This window comes from Canis lupus, chromosome 17 (genome assembly GCF_003254725.2).
Source record: "Canis lupus dingo isolate Sandy chromosome 17, ASM325472v2, whole genome shotgun sequence".
NCBI lineage: Eukaryota > Metazoa > Chordata > Mammalia > Carnivora > Canidae > Canis > Canis lupus.
The window spans coordinates 3,298,065-3,319,887 of NC_064259.1; positions in this window are offsets into that span (position 1 = coordinate 3,298,065).

Below are 21,823 nucleotides of genomic sequence, written 5' to 3' on the forward strand. Positions count from 1 at the left end.
GACTCTTGTGGGCAAAGGACCTTCCCAGGACAGCGGGGCTCTCCTGTGGACTAGAGGCATCAGCAGGACCCCCAGTGCTCAGGAGTGGAGTCCAGTGTGGGTCAGGAAGGCAGGGCTGGGCCTGGAGGGGTAGCTGTTTCTGACACCTTTCAAGGGGGTTGACCCTCAGAACTGTTGGAAAATAACCAGCCGTTTGGAAGCTCAATTTCCAGTTACCAGGCCCCTGAGTTTTAAGTTGTGATGATTCGATCCTTAACTCGAGCACTGCCATGTTTTGTAATCCAGGCTGGTGAGATGTGCGACGTCTCGGACACGCCGGGCCTGGCTCTGGCTTAGCAGAGGAAGACTCTCTGCATACTGATGGGCCCCACCTGAATGCCAAGACAGGGAAGGGTCCAGCCTGTCTGCGCACTGTCTCTAAAGTCTGAACGCAAGTCCAAAACATGCCCATCAAGAAAACCAGCCTACTGCCTCTGTCCCGAAATTGGTGCCTGGGCAATTAAATCATCAAAGGCAGAATTTCCTGTTAGCATGCTGAGCGCATTTGAGGTAAGCCTAGTGCCTCCGGGTCAGAAGTTAATCACAGTTAATCTATTTTTATACAAATACAGACATGGCTAAATTTTTCCAACATCTATGTGCAATATTTACATAAAGAGCCAAAAAATGAATCCACACAGCATCTCTAAGCACGATGTGTATTTTTTCCAATAAATATTTTATACAGAGAAAAAGCATATATATTATGACGTGGGATAAAATAAAGTCATGGCTACGGTTGTATGTAAAGGATGAGAAGGAGGGAGCTGGGGAGGGAATGATTGGAGAATGGACGCGTAAGTCAGAATGCCCTTTCTCCATTCATGAAACACCATCAAGATACATGACATCGTAGTTGGCCAGGGATGTAAACGATGAGTGCATACATCCAGAGTTCTTGTATATTATTTCCTATAATGATCGTGATAATTTGCAGAGCTATAATTTTGCATGTTAGGAAATGATTTGTTATATGACAAAATAAGAAAAAAAAGATTATTTTCACTTGCGTCAAGTCCCTCATTGGCTATCAGTGATGAGTTCGGTGTGATGTCCAGGACCTTGGCATCACAAGGCAGACGCTTCACCGACAGAACCTCCGAGGTGTCCAGCATTATTATTATATTGAATCAAATATGTCTAAGGTAAAAAACACAAATTAGGAGCACCTGGGTGGCTCCGTCGGTGAAGCATCTGCCTTCAGCTTTGGATTGTGATCCCGGGGTCCTGGGATCCAGCCCCAGGTCAGGCTTCCTATTCAGCAGGAGCCTGCTTCTCCCTCTCCTCCCTCTGCTCCTCCCCTTGCTCATGCTCAGTCTCTGTCAATTAAGTAAAACATTTTATAAAGCATTTTATAAAGCACAACGCACACATTAAAGATAACAATGAAGGCCAGATCTGAGTCCTCGCTTCCAAACATTTGATATGTCAGAGCAGGACATGAGGTTTTGATTTGCATAATGTGGAGAACCACATTACTCATGTGAACAGCAACAATTTTTTACATGTTTTTATTATGTAAACTTCAGAATATGGTCAGTTGAGCTCTCGGGTTACTCATGCATTAAGCAATGAGCTTTCCAATCACCCAGCCATTAGTAAAGCGTGTTCTGGAAAGGGTTACCATTGCAAAGAGAACATGAGCCACACAGGACCTCACCCTGAAACGGTGGGCGGCTGTGAGAGAGGCATTCGCCGTAGCCGTAGATGGAGTCACGCAAACCTTCTTGGTCTCCGTGCTTGAGAACTGGATAGCCGTCCCTTCCATAACAGGGGACACACATTTGCAAGAAAAAGCTTGCACCCCTTCCACGAGCTACGGTCGCTAAGAGCAAGCTCTCTGAGATTGGTTTCAGGGATTCCGACCACTTGGCGGCAGGGCCGGGTGGGGACAGGGCAGCAGCGGGTCATGGGCAGCAGCGGAGAGTGACAGCTGCTGCTGGTGGGCAGATGGCAGCTGTGAGGGCCAGGCCGGGCCCAGGGCAGCCAGGGAACGGAGAGGGAGAGGCGAGCCCTAATAACCACCGTGGACGGCGCCTGTGTGTCATCCCGTCAGGAAAAACTACAGGGAAATAAAAGGCATGTCCATCTACATTAAAACATCGGTGGAACATAAGAAAGCGACTCACCTGGGACCCAAGAAATGATCTGGACACGAAAGAAAATGAGGAATCTCATTGAAGATTTCTTTCGTGTTCTAAAACATATCTCGCTGCCAGCGGACCACATACCGTGGTGGTACAGGTATGGCCACCCTGTAAGTGACTTTACAGTAGAGTTGCACGGTGCTGGCAATATTGATATTTTAGGTTCCCAGATGATTATTTGTTATGGGGGCTGGGCAGGCCACTGTAGGATATTTGACAGCATCCCCAGCCCCTACTTACAAGCGTCCCAACCCCATCCAGATATGACAAACAAAAAATGTCTCCAGACGTTGCTAGATGTTCCCGGTTGCACGGAAGTGGGGAGGGGTTGCAGAGTAACCCCAGCTCAGAGCCACTGCTCCTCAGAGGCAATAGTCCACCTTTGGTCGGGGGGATTTGCTAAGGCAGCCCAGGGACTCTGGCAAAAAAAAAAAAAAAAACTGCTGAGGACCTGTGATTAACTCTCTCTCTGTGAGAAATCCCTCTTCCAGATATTGAGGAACCAGGCAAAGGCAGCTTTTCATATCCCAACAGCAGCAAAGCACACTTTAAAAGTTATTAATTTACTTGCCATTCTCCTCAAATGCTACATCGCTACCTGAAGCCCTCTGCACGGTGATCATTGGCCTGAGTGTCTTTCTTCACTACCTGGTGGGTTCCACAAAGACAGGACTGTCGAATTCATATTACATCCCCGCAGCCCAGTGGAGCGCGGGGGAAGTCTATTTTCTCAATAAGTATTTATTTGTTGGTCGACTAAAATAACAAGTGAGGGAGGAAAGTGGGCCTGAAAGTATGCATATTCTCTACCTAATATGAGAGAATTCGCGCAACGGGCAGGGGTGCATGAAGAACGCTATCACAGGGTCGCCTAGGTGCCTCAGTCGGTTATGTGTCCGCCTCTTGGGTTTGGCTCAGGCCGTGGTCCCAGGTCCTGGGATGGAGCTACTCACCATCGGGCTCTGTGCTCAGCGTGGAGTCTGCTTGAGGTTCCCTCTACCTTCTCCCTCTGCCCCTGTCGCCTTGCACGCGCGTGCACATGCTCTCTTTCCCTCTCAAATAAGTAAATAAATCCAAAAACAAACAAACAAACAAACAAACAAAAAAAACCCTCACAGTGAATTCAGCTGAAAGCCACAAGTTTAGAACAATAAAACAATGCAGCCAACACCTACTGAAGCTGAAGGGAGTAGGAAGGGCAAAGAGACCGAAAGACTTTTGTCCAGAATATGAGTCGATGCCCCACTCGCGTGGTCCCACAGGCCGTCCTCTGGCCTGTCACTTTGCTGTTGCCTCTGGGACCTTCTGCCTCAGTTATCCCTTCTTGGGTGTCCTGCACAGCTGGCAGAGCCATGGGTGTGCAAGCTTAGGAGCACACCTTCAGTACTGGTGCACACTCACCTGCACGTCTCCTGTCCTTTCCGTAGCCAGGATGGCGCATCCCTGTGCTCTCATGCCACGCGGTATGCTGCTCTGCAGTGGATGTCATCCTGATGGATGTTGCCTCTCTGTGCAGCTGGATCGCGCTGGAGCCAAAAGGTTACCTTCCCCTTGAAAAATGAACAGGGCCTTCTCGGGTATTGTTGTAGATTATCAGATCAGTCTCCGTGTGCTGTGAAAATACACCGAATTCCAGGGAGAGCATGGTCCGCCCAGACCAACACGCGATCATTCTCCAGAAGCCATTATATGTGTGTTGGCCACCAAACACGACAAGGATGGCTTCGAAAGTGCTCCGGAAAAATTCAGCCAAGGGGGGCAAAATCGAACGTGTCTCAATTGACCATCAGACAGATACACACGGGCCGCGTAAAACGAGGTTATTTGTGTCGTTCCTCGGAGGAGGGGCAGCAGGTTATCACCCCACTTTGAGTCATGGGCCTGGCTCCTCGTTTTATGAATAAATGCAGGCGTGCCCTCGAATTCTGCAGTAAATGTCAGCGGGGTTATTTTAAAACGCACTTTAATTCAGCTGACATTTGTGGATTTTATCTTATTTTTACACAGCACAAACATGAAAATGCAGTGATGTCACCCCTTGCCTCGAGTTTCTTAGCGGTTTGCTCCGCAGTGAAATCCACAATCCGCACTTGCTGCTGGCAGTTTTAGACACAGGCTCAGAGGTCAGCATCCTTAAAGCCCTGGCTCTGGAATCCAACGGAACGGTCCCACAGGCCGTCTTCTGGCCTGTCACTTTGCCGTTGCCTCTGGGACCTTCTGCCTCAGTTATCCCTTCTTGGGTGTCCTGCTGAGAAATCCCCATCATCCCCTCCAACTTAGTCCAAACTTCCTTTCTGATGCTCCTAAGTCTCCTGTCTCTCCCGCCCCGGGCCCTCCCCTTCCCTGTATGATCTCCACTGTGGCTGATAGCAGAGTATCACAACGCTCTGATCCCACCTGTTCCCCAGTTTTTAGGAAGCCCTTTGAGGGTCGGAGACATGAACTGTAGAACAGGTGCATCTGGCACTTGACTCTGCACCTGACAAAGTAGAGACCCTCAGGCAGGTGAGGAAGAAATAAAGATTTATCACATCCCGTTTAAAAAAAATTATATATAATAAATCAATACAATTTAGGCAAACAGGAATGGAAAGTGAAGTCACAGAAGAGAACGAGTCAGGAGACGCCTGGGTGGCTCAGCAGTTGAACGTCTGCTTCTGGCTCAGGCCGTGACCCCAGGGTCCTCGGATCGAGTCCCACATCGGGCCCCCTGCATGGAGCCTGCTTCTCCCTCTGTCTGTGTCTCTGCCTCTCTCTGTGTGTCTCACATGAATAAATAAATAAAATATTAAAAAAAAAAAACAGAAATGCAGCCCTGGAGGGACTCCGCATTTGGTGTAGTGGAGCTCGTCACTTGATAATAATCTGCTTGTGCCCAATATTCAGCTTCTCACTCATAATTCTTACTTGTCAGAGAGAAGGGAAAAGATCTCTTTCTGGGAAGAAGCCGGACCTTTTACAGTCTCAAGGACCAAAGGAAATTTCTCCTAGATGGCTTCCTGGGGGAGGGACCTAACCTGCAGCAGAGAGCTCCTTCAGGCCAAACCGGTCCTACAAGTCACACACCACCAATTCCATCACACCGAAGTGCCCGCCTCCTGAGAGGAGAGGCACCAAACAACTGCAGGGGCAAAACCCTGGTCTTGGAACCCAGGGAGCTTTGGCCAGCAGCCCCAGTGCAAGCTGGTCCCTGCGAAAGCACTGCACGTCCTTTCAGGGAGGTCCAGAAACCATGACACTAAAGCACGTGGGCTCCCACCTGCCTATGTACCTGTAGGATTGTCCCTGAAGCCGTGGTGAGTGAACAAAGCTCTGAAAGGTCTTTAAGTAATGGAGACCATCCCACAAAACAAGCCTATTTTATCCACTTACCTACCTACCTACCTACCTACCTACCTACCTACCTACCTATCAGAGTCTATTTGGAATTTACATGAGAGACGCCTGGGTGGCTCAGGGAATGAGCATCTGCCTTTGGCTCAGGGCATGACCCTGGGGTCCTGGGATCGAGTCCCACATCAGGCTCCCCACAGGGAGCCTGCTTTTCTCTCTGCTTGTGTCTCTGCCTCTCTCTCTGTGTCTGTCACGAATAAATAAATAAAATCTTTAAAAAATAATAATAATTGATATCACAAAAGTCCCTACCTTACCCACAACGCAAAATCCAGCTTAATTTCTGCCACATAATCTCATTTTTTTCTGATACTCAGTCTCTGTATTGAATTATTTTATCTCATCTTTTAAAGCCCCCCCCCCCCAACTCAACCAGAGGGTTGTTTTAAGTTTAGGTATTGATAGCAGAGGTATTGATGGTCCACCCAGTAGTCCACACTTCTTCATACATCTTTCACTCGCATGGAGGACAAGGCCATCCATCTAGGCCCACAAAAAAGAGAAAGGGGAAGAGAAAGAAGAGGGGGTAGGGTAAACAGAAAATATGGAAAATAAGAGGCAGTAGAAGAAAACAGGAGGAAGAACCTAGAAAAAGCAGTCACTGGACAGAGATGATTTTAAATTGTTCTATTCAAAGGCTGAAAAGTCATCTGAGAAGCCTTATCTCTGGTGAGTCCTCAAGCTGTCCTCAGAACGAGTGCCGGATTGGCATATGACTTTTCAACTCTGCACATATTTGCAATGAAGCGGCTCCCTTGTCAAGCGGATTGCGATTACGATTGCAAATGCGGAAGAAGTGTGTAGACAGGTAGCAGAATGTGATTTCATTGTCCCCGTAATATATTAAGGAAGGTACCTTGCAAGATAATATAAAAAGGAAAACCATGCATAATAACCCAGCACATGCAGAGTGTTCATTACAGCAGCAGAGGAATAGATTTGTTAAATTGTAATTGTTTTTATATTTACAATTTCTCCAATAAATTAAGGTTTAGTACACTAATTAGATTGTATATTACAGTACCTGCACATGCTACTTTCTCTTACTCCACAGCTGGCAGATGGTGTGGAGCAGATGATTCTGCGATTAGGCACCCCCGAATGTTAAAGGGACGAGAGTAATTGTCTCCACTGCTTTTGGGTTGCTCCCCTGGCCCTCTTTGTGATCCTGGTCCACTTACAGACCACATGGCTCCAATATTACCGCCGTGCTTTCATTCTGAAAACTACTCATGTGGTTTTTTTTTCCATAAAAATCTACGTTATTCCTCATTTGAAAATTTTAGAAGAAATTATATTGTATAGACAGACACAGTCATGTTCCCATAAACCATTTAAAGATGTTTCCCATGAAACGATGAAGGCTGACTTTCTTCTCCTCGGGATGGATAACTTGACCTACTAAAGGCTTTGTATGTTCCAACTTAGTGGAGACACAGTTTCCAAATTAACAAACATTTACTGAATGACTGAGTGAATGACTGACCGAACAGAACACAGTGAACAGATCCTGTGGAAGGACAGGTGGATTATGCGACTGTAGCTAATAAAGAGTGTGGAGGTCATTAAAACCTGAGAGGAGAAGGGTGGATTGAGGTAGTGAACCCTGGTGCACTATCGCAAAGTCTATCGCAAACTTGAATCCCCCTGGGTGAAAATTCATCCTCCTTAGATGGAATTTTTTGCCAACATCTGCCCAGACGTGTGAAACTCTCCCAAGGGCAAAGAAGCCTGAAGGTAAAAAGCCCTGCTCGGCCCTCACATCCCCCAGTGGCCCCAGATGGTTGAGAGTCTTTTAAAATTGTAGGATTAGTGATTTCAGGCGAATCATGATTCCCAAGGCTTTCAATTTCATCCTTGACCAAATCGATGCACTCCGTCATATTTTTCACCAGCACCAAACAATCCAGCAATGCTAAGAGACCTGTGTGCCTCCCTGCCTGACCCTCACCGAAGTTCGCACGGCCACTGCGTTTTTGCTCATGAGTGGAAACCCACTGGACAAGATATCAAGGGGTCCAGCTGGCATAGCTTTGCCTTCCCGGCAGCCTTTCCTGATCTCTCTGTGCTGTGATTAGCAATTCCATTTTGAAAAAATAATAATAATTAAAATTATCAGTGATATATACCAAAACTTTTTAAAAAACAATCTGGTGAAAAAAGGACTCTTTGAAATAATGTTCTCCTCTAGAGAATCTTTTATAAAGGTAAATATGCTATAGCTAAAAATCGTTCTCTCAAAAGTTTCAATTCACACATGCCTAAATCATGATCTCTATCAATAGTCAATGTTGAGTAGAGTGTCTTTTTAACAAGTGAATAAATAAATCTAAAAAAGTCACAAAAAATAAATGTATATGAATGCATATTTATATTTTCTATTGTATTTATTTTATTTTTATTTAAAGATTTTACTTATTTATTTATTTTTACTTATTTATTTATTTATTTATTTATTCATTTATTTATAGAGAGAGTGAGCATAACCGAGAAGGAGAGGGAGAAGCAGATTCCCCACTGAGCAGGGAGCTGGATGCAGGGCTCAATCCCAGGATTCCAGGATCATGAGCTGAGCCGAAGGCAGGCACTTAATCGACTGAGTCACCCAGGAGCCCCTACTATATGTATTTTCTTACATACGTATATTTTTCTATTGTAAAATATCTCATTTACTACGTTTTCCATTATAGACTAAAACTTATTAGTTATCTGAGAATATTAGCAATGCCGCCCCAATGGCAATCTAAATGAGGGAGCTCAGCAGAAACATAAAATATATCTCCATTATACCTCTAAGAAGCTTCGAGAAGAGGTGCCCTATATATAAATCCAAAATAAGTGGCAAGTGGTGTCTGCTTTTTTGACAAAAGTTGAGACCTATGTGAATCTAAATATTTCTCTCTGAATGACATTGCAAGCCTTTTATACCATGAACAAATAGAGTCAAAGTTTACATAATTTTTACACGTGGGCAGAATGGTGGGCCAAACTTTTTTTTTTTTTTAAAGGACATGTTTTTAAAAATAGTTAAATATAACAATCTAAACTCTGGGTATGGTTCACTGAAAAAAAAAAAAGATTGTGGTTAAGTTTGTGTGTCCTTACACACAAAGGATGGTGACATTTTTAACAAGACCATCTAGGACCATGGACCTTTGTCTTACTAGGAGCTGAGTCTCAAAGACCTCTGAACAAAGCTGTGACCTGCCCCAAATGGTGAGGAAGTACACACTGTGAGGGCAGAGAGAGTGTGTCCAGTGAGAGGAAGCTGATTTATGTCCTGCCCCTGACTCCATCCCCTCCTTTTAGAAAGAACATAAATTGGGCATGGACTGAGAAGGTCAAAATTTGACCTTCAGCTCCACAGTTTACTGCATACACCTCACCAAGACCATTAGCCTCCTACTTTATCCATCTGAAGTGAAAATAGTATCAGTGGCCTCATCATGTTATCTGAAGACTCAAGACCACCTTCAGGAAACGGGCTCTGCGTTTGTTAAGGTTTCAGGCAAATGCTAAGGATTGTAGTTCTTTACATCGTTATCCTTCTTATCTATCCTGGATAAAATGCCAAGAATTAACTTCACTTAAACTAATTTCTAGTAAGTGCTAATCTAATTAAAGCCACTGCCATAAAGTTGGAGAATGATTTGTATTCTTCGAGAAAGCTCGTTAACTCAAATAATTGTCAGTTGGTAGGTGAGCAAGGGAAGTTATTTTTGCGGCAAAATCTCAGGGTTCCCATCGTGTCGTAGGAAACCCTCATGAAGGCCCATTCCTCTCTCACACTCTCACTCTCTTATTTCCAAGCATTGGCACCGTTTCTAAAAATAACCAACAGAAAATCAGCCCCCAAGTCAAGGTAAAATGCAGAAATCTCCATGCAAACAGGGGCACTACCCATTCTGTCCATGCGTCTCTATGTTTACACTTAGCTGCCTGAGGGAGCTTTTACTGGTGAAATCAGTAGGTTCGGTGAGAGTTGAATAGATTACCTGACATGCCAATTATTTAACATTCTAATTCTTGCTATTCTAATGTGTGTGTGTGTGTGTGTGTGTGTGTGTACTCACTCAGTGGTAGAGCAACAGCTTGCCGTGGTTCTTAGGGTCATGGTTTCTTTCTCCTCTAGCTGGTCAGATTAAATAGCACATTTCTTGGCAGCAAGAGACATATTTTATTATTTTTCCTCTTAATATTAATTTAATTAGCTAACAAATGGTTATATTTACTTTTAACTTAAGAGGAGGAAAGAATCCCAGTATAGGAGGATAAGTGATTTGTCAACTATCACGCAGCCTGTAGGATTACGAGCAAAACCTAAGCTTCCCCAAGCAGATCCCCTTGAAATCACATACACTACTTGTAGTATGTAACACCCTAGTTGAAAACATGGCAAGAATCGTGAGCAGAACAGCTAAGGGGTACAGACCATGGGCTTTATGTAATAAGTGCCTCATGAAAAAGCTACCCTGCACCCCAAAACTAAAGGAACAAGACTGTTTTGAAAAAGAACAGTCAGTTAACTACACCCCACCCCCTTCCTCCGCGAGAGTCAAGTGAACTGAAGCCTGAGCGTGAACTATGGGACTTAGTAACGGGGAGGTCCCCGGTGACCTTGTCAAGATCTGTTTGATGGAGCCGTGGAGAAGAAAGCCTGCCTCCAGTGGGTTCAAAGGAGAAGGAGCAGAAGCTTGGAGACAGCGCATGAGAATAAATGTTGAAGGGATTTGTGATACAGGGAGGCAGCAAAATGGGGCAGCTTCCAGAGGCAAACGTGAGATGAAGGAACGCTGATTTGATTAAGGCAGATGCTACTCTATTGATTTTATTCCGATAGGAATTAATCAGTACACAATGAATGACAGACAGTTCAGGATAAGGGGAGGCAAGAGCTGCAGGGATATGCTAGAGTGGGCAAGGACGGAGGCCCAAAGGAGGGACAGGTCTTAGGCAGGAAGCTAGTCAATCTATCCACTGGGAAAGCACATGGAGTCAGTGCAGGTAGGCTAGGAAATGTGGTGGGCCCGGGGTACAGGTGGGGGGTCTTTGCAGATTGCTTCTGAACTTACAGTGGAACCAAATTACCAGACAAGGATGAGGAGAGAGGAGGTATGTGAGGCTTAAGGAGAATCAAGAAGGTATAAAATAGTTTCTAACAGCCCAGAAGGTGAAGGACCCAGCCAGCAGTTCTTTGGTCAGTGGACCCTTGGGGTGCCAGAGATATCTGCAGGATATCAGAGAGCTCAAAACTGGTGTGGTTTTTGTTTTTTTGTTTTTTGTTTTTTTTTTAATGAAACTACAATATGATTTGCTTTTTTCGCCTTGCTGATGTTCTCACTGAAGTTGTAAGCACTGATGGGTAAAATGTCTGGTCCAAGCAGAAGTCGAGGCAGCAGCACCAAAATGGACTACTGGCTGCTGGGGTCTTTAGGCCCCACCCTTGCAGTTCAAGTGTGTGCATGAGTGTGTGCACGTGTGTGAGTGAGTTTCACTTAAGAGTCCCCTTGATGAAGCTGTATCTATTATTAATGTTACTAAATTTCAAATCTTACGTAAGGTCTCCTTGCTCTTCTGTGCGGTGTGTGTAAAGCATGCCTACAGCACTGCGGTTGCCTCTAGATGTATGATTCTTGCCATACTCACGTCAAGGAAAGAACCTGTCAAGCATCTGAGCTGCTCGCTGAATCAGCTGCTTTTTCACAGGACACCTTTTTACAAAAAAGAGAGACGGAGGGACAAACTGGTTACTCAGACTCGGGTGTTTGGCAGATATTTTCTGGAAAAGGAACAAAGTAAGCCTGTCACCACAAGAAAAACAACTGACTGTATTTGTCGCCAATGATAACATTGGAATTCTCAAGTGGAAACCAGAAATAGGGAAAACTTGTATCCATTATGCTAACTTGACAGCTTCTCAATACTTAGAGGTATTTCTAATAGGATGGGTGGTGATAATAACATGTGATTTTTTTCGCTATTATATAGTGAAATGTGTTGACATGTAGAAAATCTGGATAACTCTGTGAACCAGTATTTTCCCAACAAGCGGTGCATGGTGTTGCAAAACCATGCATGAGTGAAAAGTCCCTTCGAAGTACAGGTAGATCAATGCAGTGGAGTTCACGGGTGTCTGCCCAGAATTCACACTGCCATTAACCTCTAAGAAACAAACACCGTTCGGGGCACCTGGGTGACTCATGGTTGAACATCTGCCTTCAGCTCAGGACGTGACCCCAGAGTCCTGGGATCAAATCCCACATCGGGCTCCCGGCAGGGAGCCTGCTTCTCTTTCTGCCTGTGTCTCTGCCTCTCTTTCTGTGTCTCTTATGAATACATAAATAAAATAAATTAAAATAAAGAAACACTGTTCAAGTTTCAATGTCTTATCATAGGAGAACATGCACAATTATATGAAAAGGCTGTTAAAATATTCTTCATGTACATTCGAACCTATGTTAACCTCCCAACTTATTGCAACAAGTTGGTGCAGAGAAGAAGTGGGGATCCAGCTCTCTTCTATCTGGCCTGACACTGAAGAGATTTGGGGAAACAACTGACACTACACTCACTGATTTTTTAGGAAAATATGCTAGTTGTGCTAACGTGCCATGGAATTGTATCGTTATTTGTAAGCAAGTGAACATATATACTCTAATTTCTCAGTTTTAATTACTAATAAGTTTAAATAAGTACAAGCCATATAAGAAAGCATTCTTTGCTGTCCTGAATAATATCGAAGGGCATAAAGGGGTTTTGGATTGAAATAGTTGTGAAGTGATGGATTACGGAAATGCCCAGTCGGGGGTCGGGGACTGGTGCTCTGTTCCCAGACATGCTCTTCTGGTGTAGGCAGGATGTAAGCAGAATCTGCTTCTCTGAGGGACCCCATCATTAACATCTGTCTTCATCATGGCATTTAGTCGCAAGCCACACAATTAACATTAGCTAACTTGAGTCTGAAAGGAATTTGGTCAGGTCACAGAATGACCTGGAGTTACTGTAGAGCCAGGCATGGGTCCTGAGAGCACAAGGGATGGGAAGTAAGGCATCCAGAGCACAGGCAGGAGCCCCGACCCGGAACGAGCAGAGGAGGTCATCACTACCCCTGCCATGGGCTGTTGCTGCTGATGTCTTTGCCAACCTCCCCTGGTCATTCCTGCATCTCACTTGCTCTGCATTAGAAATCCTAGATCGGAGCATGAGATCCCCTAAGCAGACGTCATATACCCCATACCTGTTGACAGGAGAGTCACAAAAATGGTTATTCTGCTTTTTTTTCTACTATAGTAAGAAATGGGCTCCTCTTCCTACCAAAGAATGGACGCCTGAGTGTAGTAAGGGATGCCCGGATGGCTCAATGATTGAGTGTCTGCCTTCCGCTCTGGGTGTGATCCTTGGGTCCTTGGAATCAAGTCCCACACCGGGCTCCTTGCAGAGAGCCTGCTTCTTCTCTGTGTGTATGTCTCATGAACAAATACATAAAATCTTAAAAAAAAAAAAAAAAAAGAAAAAGACTCATGTAGAAAGACCTCTCCAACACAGGGAAGGGTTTCAGACTACACGAAATAATATCTCCCCAGGTACCCGCAAATCCCTTTCTCCGTTGTTCACCTCTTTTCCCAAACCCTCTACTTCATCTCTCTAAGTCTTGGGACTTGGGAATAACCACCCAAAAAGTCTCCCAGTATCTGCACTGTTTATTCTGATGTCATAAAATTCATAATCAACTTCCTGGTTAAATGATGGAAGAAAATCTAAAGTAGAGAGAAAATAAAGGGCGGTATTCAAGAAGAAAAAACTGACGCACTAAGCTGGCCTTTATTATTCCTTTAGGACTCTTTCTGTTCTTGTGGCCCCTGTCACTGACACAGCCTTGTGATCATTGGCTCAGACCCTCGCCCTTGGATCTAATGCATGTGGAGTAGGTCATTGGCTTTCTTGAATTCCCAAGTTCTGAAAGAATCAGGATAATCTGTTTTCTTTCTTTTTTTGTTCCTATGTAATAACCTGTAAGCACAAGGGAGAGACTAGTGAACGTTGCTTATGAGGCTGGGTTCTATTGAGTTTTCAGTGTTCCTGTACAGAAAGATAACAATATGGCACACTGTGGTGTTTTCAATGGCCAAATTTATGGGAAGTTTCTTCTTTTCCTTCTTCACCTCCTTCCCCTTCCCATTCTTCCTTTCTTCCTCCTCCTCCTCCTCCTCCTCCTCCTCCTCCTCCTCCTCCTCCTCCTCCTCCTTCTTCTTCTTCTTCTTCTTCTTCTTCTTCTTCTTCTTCTTCTTCTTCTTCTTCTTCTTCTTCTTCTTCTTCTTCTTCTTTCTTCTTCTTCTTCATGTTAAGAGAAAGACTACATCTGAATGAGTTTCAAACCCATATTAATGTATGGTGTGTGTCCTGTGGCTTGAGTTATCTAAATGCTATTCCAAAGAATGACAAAATTAGTAAGTTAACATTTGGCATCTGATGTTTATATAGTCTTTCTACTGTAGGAGAGTTTCTGCACAGCACAGATATAATCGGAAAATAATCTATTCATCTTTAGGACCATATTTGATCTGTTTTTTAAAAGAAAGTTTTGAAAATACATTCATTTTAAGGAAATAATGATGGTATTTTAGCACCAAATCTCTCCCGAAGGACTGACTCTGTCTTGGTCAGTATTATATTTGCAGGACGAGTAGGACCGTTACTATATTGTTTGGGAGATTTGAGGCCTCCGGAGACTCATGAAGGTTCACACAATAAGTCATATCAGTTTTTCTCCAGCATCTTCCAGATTCTAAATCAAGCATTGTATTCATTGACCTGTGCTGCTTTCTGTCAATATCCTATCAAACTAAACACTTGATTTTAACATACATATAAGGTGTTGGGGGAACTTATGCTGAAAGGAAACAAGAATCATCAAAATTTAAGCTCTCCCATGGAACAGATGAATCAAGAGGAAAATACTTGTTATTTTCTTGAGGATGATGATGATGGTGGTGATGGAGAAGTAGAAGAGGAAGAGGAAGAAGAAAGATGATAGACATAGTTTAGGTACATAGATGGATAGACACATAGATGCTGAATGGTAAATAGATAACACTCAGATAAATAGATCACTAGATGATAGATAGGTAGACATGTAGATACATAGAAGATGATAGAAAACTTACTAGGCAGCGTCTATGCACTGGAAGCTAGACTAGCACTGGCACGTCACCCTACAATACCTCAAAGGGAACGGAAAGGAAGTCATGCAATTATGCAACAACATTTCACAGATCCAAAGGGTTTTGGAAATACTACAAAATATCTGGTCCTATTTTCGATTGAGAATATAAAGATTAAAAAAAATTAAGCCAGAAAAAAAAATTAAGCCAGAACCAACAATAAATCCAGCTCTTCTTTTTTATTTTTTTGCCATGTGATCTGTTCCTGTGTCTCAACCCCTCACTCCAGACACACACACCCTGCGGACTCACACACTAAGTGCATAGGCAGCTAAAAAGGCAAAAGCAAAGGTATCTCAGGCAATTGTCTGTCAGGGTAAGATGTCTGAATCACAGAAATTGGAGAACAAAACAATGATAGGAAACCGACTTAAAAGTTTCATTGTTTTTTTTTTTATCACTTTTAGAAGTGGTGTCTTCATTTCCTATCAATTGGACACTAAAACTAAAAAAAATAAAAATAAAAAATAGAAAATAAACTGCCACATATCCAAATCTAAACATTCTGGAGTAAGTTCTGTGTAGTTGCCCGATAAACCAAAGTTTAGGTTTTCTATCAAATTCTTTTAACCACGAACCATGCTTAAGACTTTCCATCAAGGGCAGGGATACAGAGTGCAGATCATTGCTGAAAAACTAAAATTTTAAAGTAACAAACTGGATCTTCTTCTGGGAGTGATGAGGTGTTTATCTGAACTGTGTACAGTATTTACTGAGAGGGAAACCATGTATATATTCTTTAACTCAGGACAATTTTTGTGAGTAAGGGATATATTGCTCATTTATATGCTTTCAAAAGTTGTCTCCTGTCTCAGCCATTTCACATCAAAACGTGCTGATTATCGCAGCCCACAAGCCATGTAGATTATTCATTTTTATTTGCATCATAGAAATCTTTTATCATAAATGAAAATTATGGAAAATCACAGTTTTTTTATGATTCCAAATTTAGAATCTGCAGACTTGGGAGTGACATCAAGTTTGCCTATGCACTCTCATATCACCCTGACCAAATGTTATCATTAAAAAGATTTAAAAGGCCGGGATCATTATGTACTGTCCACCAGCATGTGTTAACCTGATGGACTTCCCTAGAAAAATAGCTGACAAGAAATATTCAAGATCGACATCTGTTTTCTTTTTTTTAAAAAAAAAAATTTAGCCATGGTTCTCTTCTCCACTTTCCAGACTTGGTACCATTGATGAAGCTTAATATAAGCACATCTGAAATGATATTATGGGGAATCCGACTCTATTACTATTTTTATAGCTATGAAAAATCATGCATGGATAAGTTACCATGTTTAAATCAAAATGTTGTGTTTGCAAAATGTATTTGTATTCTTCAAAAGATGTCATTCTCCTGACACAAGCAGAACAATGACGCGTTAGAAAGACCGGTGCCCGGTTAAAGCAGACGTCTTCCATTGGGCTGCTCTCAGTCAAGTGGTTCAGAGCCTGCCGCCCTGCGTTCAGTGGGGGTGAGCACCCCCTGGTGGACGCGGGGATGCAGGCTTGACCAGTCTGGTTTTAAGGACCACAAAAGCAAGAAGGGAGCTCTCTCCCACCCTACATCTGGTGGACATCTCTAAGTAGCCTCCGTCTTTACACTTAGGTTGGCAGATGTGAGTCGTAGGACAGACCAAATAGAAATTCTCATAAATCTGAAACCACTAGTCTCCAACACGAAAATTACAGACTGTTAATTGGGATTCAATTCGATCTACTTTGTTGGCTCACAGGTGTGAAAATATTCATCTCCTTGGGGGGGGGGGGGGGAGAAAGACTCTGCCTTCCTCCTTGAAACCTTTGGAATCTCCCTTTTCATCCTTTCTCAAATGGTCCAAGTCACAAAGCCTCCCCCGTGTGCCAAAGAGCAACCTCAAGGGGGAAGCCAGCTGTGGGCTTGGAGACACAGTTTGGAGGAAAGATGAGGAGAGGCCATCCTGACCTCCCACGGTGCAGAGGTGCATCCCTGATGCCCGCATGGGTCCCACCAGGAGAGCGCGTGCCACCTTTGCACGAGGGTGTGCAGAATGGCCTGTCACTGCTGGTCTCCATCACAGCAGAGAGCTTAATAATTTTTCAAAGAACAGTTTTTTCCACCTGCAGACTGTGAAATTATTTAGGAGCTTATATTTTACCTCATCTAGTCTATTTTATAGGTGAGAAAAATCAAGGCCCAGAGAGGATATATTTCTGGTTTAGACAATAAAACAGAGCATGGAAAAAGTACCCATCGCCCCAGAAGTGACAACATGATTATGGGTTTCCTGTTGGATCTATGCTGATTTCATTTCCTTTTAAAAAGAAAAAAAATCCACAGAGTTTCTTTGTGAATCTATAACCCACATTTTTCACTTCTCTCCAGAGAAGGATGTTGATGAGTCCGTGTCCTCTGCGGTAGAGAGAAAAAGTCTGCTTGGCTTTGCCATTTGGAGAAGAGTAAATGAAACATTTAAATAAGCTTATTGAAACGGTGTAGTTCTCCCCAAAAGATTGTATCTCAAAAACATAAAATCAGGACACATGGCTCACTGAGAGAGCGCTGCTCTTGGAATCAAAGTGTCCTTTGGAATCGAAGGTCATCCAACCCCTGGTCCTCAGAGCCGGGACCCCTGTCCTGGGGAGGCACTTCCTGTGTGGGGGGGTGCTCCCTCCTGGGCAGACCGGGGAGGCTTTGTGACTTGTGCCATTTGAGAACGGATTAAAAGGGAGAGTCCAAAAGCTTCAGGAGGAATGTGCAGAGCTCCTCCTCTCCAAGGAAACAATCAACCGAATTCTAAGAAAGCCCGAGGCCAGGATTTGAGAGAGGGCAAGGGCCCCAGTCTGCCATTTCGCATGGAATGTGTTTCCAAGTTAGCTTGCTTTGCTTCTGCTCCTCTTTGGACAGGTTTCATTTTACCCCCTGCCCCCCCATCCCCCAAAGCAAAGAAGTCTGTGTTGAGCAAAGACATAGACTCCACTATCAGAGCCTGTATCCCAAATCATCAGGCCCTAAAGGAAGTTGTGCATCTGAAAATACAGCGTCCCTCCCGTTCCCTCGTTCCCTCTCAAAACGGATTGAACGGCTGATAGAGTGGCTGGGGGGGGGGGGGGGGAGCGCTGAATCCCCAGGAGACCGAGGCACTGGAAGAAATCCGTAATTTCATTCTATCCCTTGGACCTAGTCTTGGAGAAATGAAGCACACGGCTCATTGCAAAACGCTGCTTAGGTAGAGTTCCCGAGGGAATCGGGTGAGGGCGGGAGACCGCGTGGGAGACAGGAGGACAGGACCGCTGGCAGGCTTTGCAGCGTGTCAGCTGTGCCGCCCGCGCACAAGGGCCCCAAAAGCCACCCACGGGGCCACCGCACAGTCAGCCGGCACCGCGGGGCACCCAGGCGTCCAGCAGGGGCTCCTCCCGTGGGCCCAGCGCTCGCTGGCCCGTTTGCTCTCTACCGAGTTCCCCTCGCAGACACTTTGGAGACTTCTGGAAAACCAGCTGCTGGCCTCCTTCTCCGGTCCTGAGGCTTCTGTTTCCCCAGGGAGCCGCACGCCTCTGCCAGGAAAGCATTCCAATTTGCATTCCTCCATCCTCAGCCAGGACCGGCGACTTGTCCCCACCTGCTCAGGTAGCCTTTCAGGGGAGGGGAAGATGTGTCTTCATGCACCTGAAGGGGCAGCCTAGAGAAGGATCTGTCATAAAGCGGTGCAAAGCCCTCTCTCACTTGCCACTCAAGGCCTGAAGCCTCGGCTGAAGTAGTGACCGGTGGGCAAGCAGCGTGGAATTGGGCGTCTCGCATCTCAAGAGCAAAGCCACAGCCTGCGCAGCAGCCCGGCACAGGTTTTGGGGAGATCCTCTCTCTTGCCCACCTGGTCTTGCAGCGTCCCGGATGGCCAAGCGCACTTCCAGTCACTCTTCACAAAGGACGTCAGGTCCAGGGTGAACGAGGCCTTGGCTGGTAGATCTCTCTTCTCTGTGTCTCTCTGTCTCTCTGTATCTCTCTTATTCTTTGTCTCTCTGTCTGTTGGTCTGTCTCTCTCACCGGCAGCCCCTTGGGATGTGACACAGTAGGGACAGTCTGATGAGCATGACGGGCCCGTGAGGCTCCAGCTATTGGGTGAGGGAGGCTCGTACAGGTCACAGCGTTAACCCACGAGAATCATGAGAATCAGAGGAATCATTCTGGAAAGCATTTCCCTGCTCAGCCTGAGACACAGAGGCTCTGCCAAAAGTGGATCTTCTTGGGTTCCTGACGGGCTGGACACGCTGGCATCCAGGAATGTGTGGGGCCCGAGGCAAGGCCAGACAGGCGTCCGCAGGGATGGGAGAGAGTGGGAGAGAGCATGCAGGTGCAGGTGCGGGGCACGGGGGCAAGGCTGCACCCACAGGGCGAGCAGCACCGAGAGGGCACCCTGATGCACATGGAGCCCAGGCTGATAGTGGTGCTGTGTCCCGGTGTGTCATGGTGTGTCCCTGGGGACTCAGGACGGTGGCCAATGTCCCACCCGGTGGGGCCCGTGGCAGTGAGGAGGGTGTCCACGTGGGCAACAGTGGGGAGGTGTGAAACCTCTGTACCTTCCTCCTCGTTCTTCTGGAGCCTAAAACATGAAATTCAAGACGTGAAATCTTAGAGAAGAAAGCAAGAATGGAAGAAAAAGAAGAAGAAAGGAAAGAGAAAGAAAGAAAGAAAGAAAGAAAGAAAGAAAGAAAGAAAGAAAGAAAGAAGAAAGAAAGAAAGAAAGAAAGAAAGAAAGAAAGAAAGAAAGAAAGAGAAAAAGAAAAGGAAAGACCAGATATAAAGAGGCAAAGGGAGAAGGCCAAGAAAGAAGCAGCAGAAAGAAAATCCAAAGAGAATGTAAATGAAGGTGATGAGGATACAGGTGTCTTAGCTCCAAAACAACCCCTGAGTAGAAGCCGGTGGTCCTCCCGCGTCCTTCCTCCGTCACTGATGAAGACGTGAAGCAGCGCCCACTTGACCTTGGGCGGGTGGCATGCTCTGCAAACAAGACCTCAGGCCCCAGCAGCCCGGCTCCTCGGAACGACGCTCCTGAGCCCCCGTGCTCTCCTGCACACCCCGCAGCCCCCCCCACCCCACGGTCCTGCTCCAGGCAGGTCACAGGTCCGGACTGGCCGGTGAGTGGACACGCACGTGCTCCGGGTGGGAAGGAGTGGCCGACTCTCGTGGGCTACCGCGCCCTCCAGAGCTCCAGCACAGACACCCGCTGGCTTATTTTCATGGCATGTCCCCCTTCTCTGGCGGGGGGCAGAGATCCAACGGTGGAATAGCTTAATATGTAATACTGGAATAGAACGTGCGCTAATATAAAATACAGTCTGCATAGCATCTAATCATATTACAATAAAAACATAATATGTGGCAAGGAGACAGGGACAGAGACAGGGAGCAGAAGGCCCTCTCTCAGGACACATGGATCTGGTCAAGTCACCAACCACGGAGGCCCCTGGCAAGGGGGTGCCCCCAACCCCCGCAGTCCGGGCTTGCCTGCAGCTCAGCCGCAGTTCAGGACTGGGATGGGGATGCTCGGTGGGCATGGCGGAGAGAGTGACGGTGTGCATTCGCGTGACTGTCGGGGGTGTTACAACCTAAACGGCGTGGTGCCAAGCTCGGTGGGGAGAAATCGAAGCCTCTGGGGTGTCAAAGGTCTGTCCGTGCAGGAACCTGAATCCTCCTGATGGGCAGAGGCAAATTTGGAGCCATCCCAATTCTCATTCTGCCCACAGAAGGTTGGAACTCATCCTGTGTGTCAGACATGCCCCTTTTGATCCGTTGCCATACAGTGTGTCACCCTGGAGCGGGAAGGAATGTTGATGAGCTGGACTTCTCTGCTTGCTCGTTAGCACAGCTCCGGTGAGGATATGCGGGTCCTCCTCCCTGTCCCTGGCCCCCTCAGGTGTGCTGCCTCTGCCCAGGGGCATGGGGTTCCCTCTGCTGTATTTGGACAGGGAGCAGCTCCATTCGTAGGCCAAGAAGGCACATGGGTCACCGGTGTCAGGTGGGACATCCCATCCAGTCCAGAAAGCTCTCTGACGGCATCCCGCTTTCTTGTTTCTCAAACCTCAAAGATGCCAAATCTTTGACTTCACCAGGAAGCTCACTTGACTTTTATAAAATTCTAAATCCAAGAAAAGCCTCTTTGTATTAAGCTGAAATTTGCCTCTCCATACCTGTGCCCAGCGCTGGAGGCTGTGTGATGTAAGGTTTCTAAATCATTCTCCCTCAAAATTTTAGAAATGTTCTAACTCTTGTGTTTGCTAGAGTTCGAGTTTAGTCGGCACGCTCGGTCTCGCAAGAGTTTATAGATGTTACAGAGACACACGATGATCCAGCTCCACCAGGCCAGCCCAGTACTGAATCGGGTCTCCGAGCCTCCTGCTGGACACCATTCTTGTTCTAGTCCACGAAATGGGGATTGATGATCCCTACAAGGCAGTAATTGTCATAAATTCCTACTGTAGAGAGCAGCTCTGGTGCTGCACACTCACACACACTCACGCACACACACACTCTTCCACAACCACATTGGAAACCCAGCACTATCACCTCTTAGAGAAGAACTACAGAGCTGTAGGGTATTGTCTCCTGAAGACTAGTTGGACTGTGCGTGTTATCAGAATGACAAGGGGCTCTTTTTTAGAAAAAAAAAAAATCTCCCTTTTTCATTTAGCCCTCTAGCATCTTATTGAGTTTTACATTCTAGAATCTTGGGGAAACATTCATGAAATCAAAAGATTTCTATGGACAGAAATCCCCAGAGGAAAAATATACATTAGACATAGTACTGATTAGGACAAGGTCCTGATTAATAGAAAGACGTGTAATGGGAAAAGCGCTGGCTTTGCCAATCATTTACTTCGTGAACCTCAAAGTCCGTTCATTTCTCAGGGTCCCCGTTTCCTCTTCATGAAATCCAAAAGTTGGACCCATGAACTCCGCATTTTTCCTCCAAGTTCTTAAATACTCCATGCTTATAATGTTGGCCAACATTTCAGTGGGAAAGATAAGGAGTCACAGAAGAA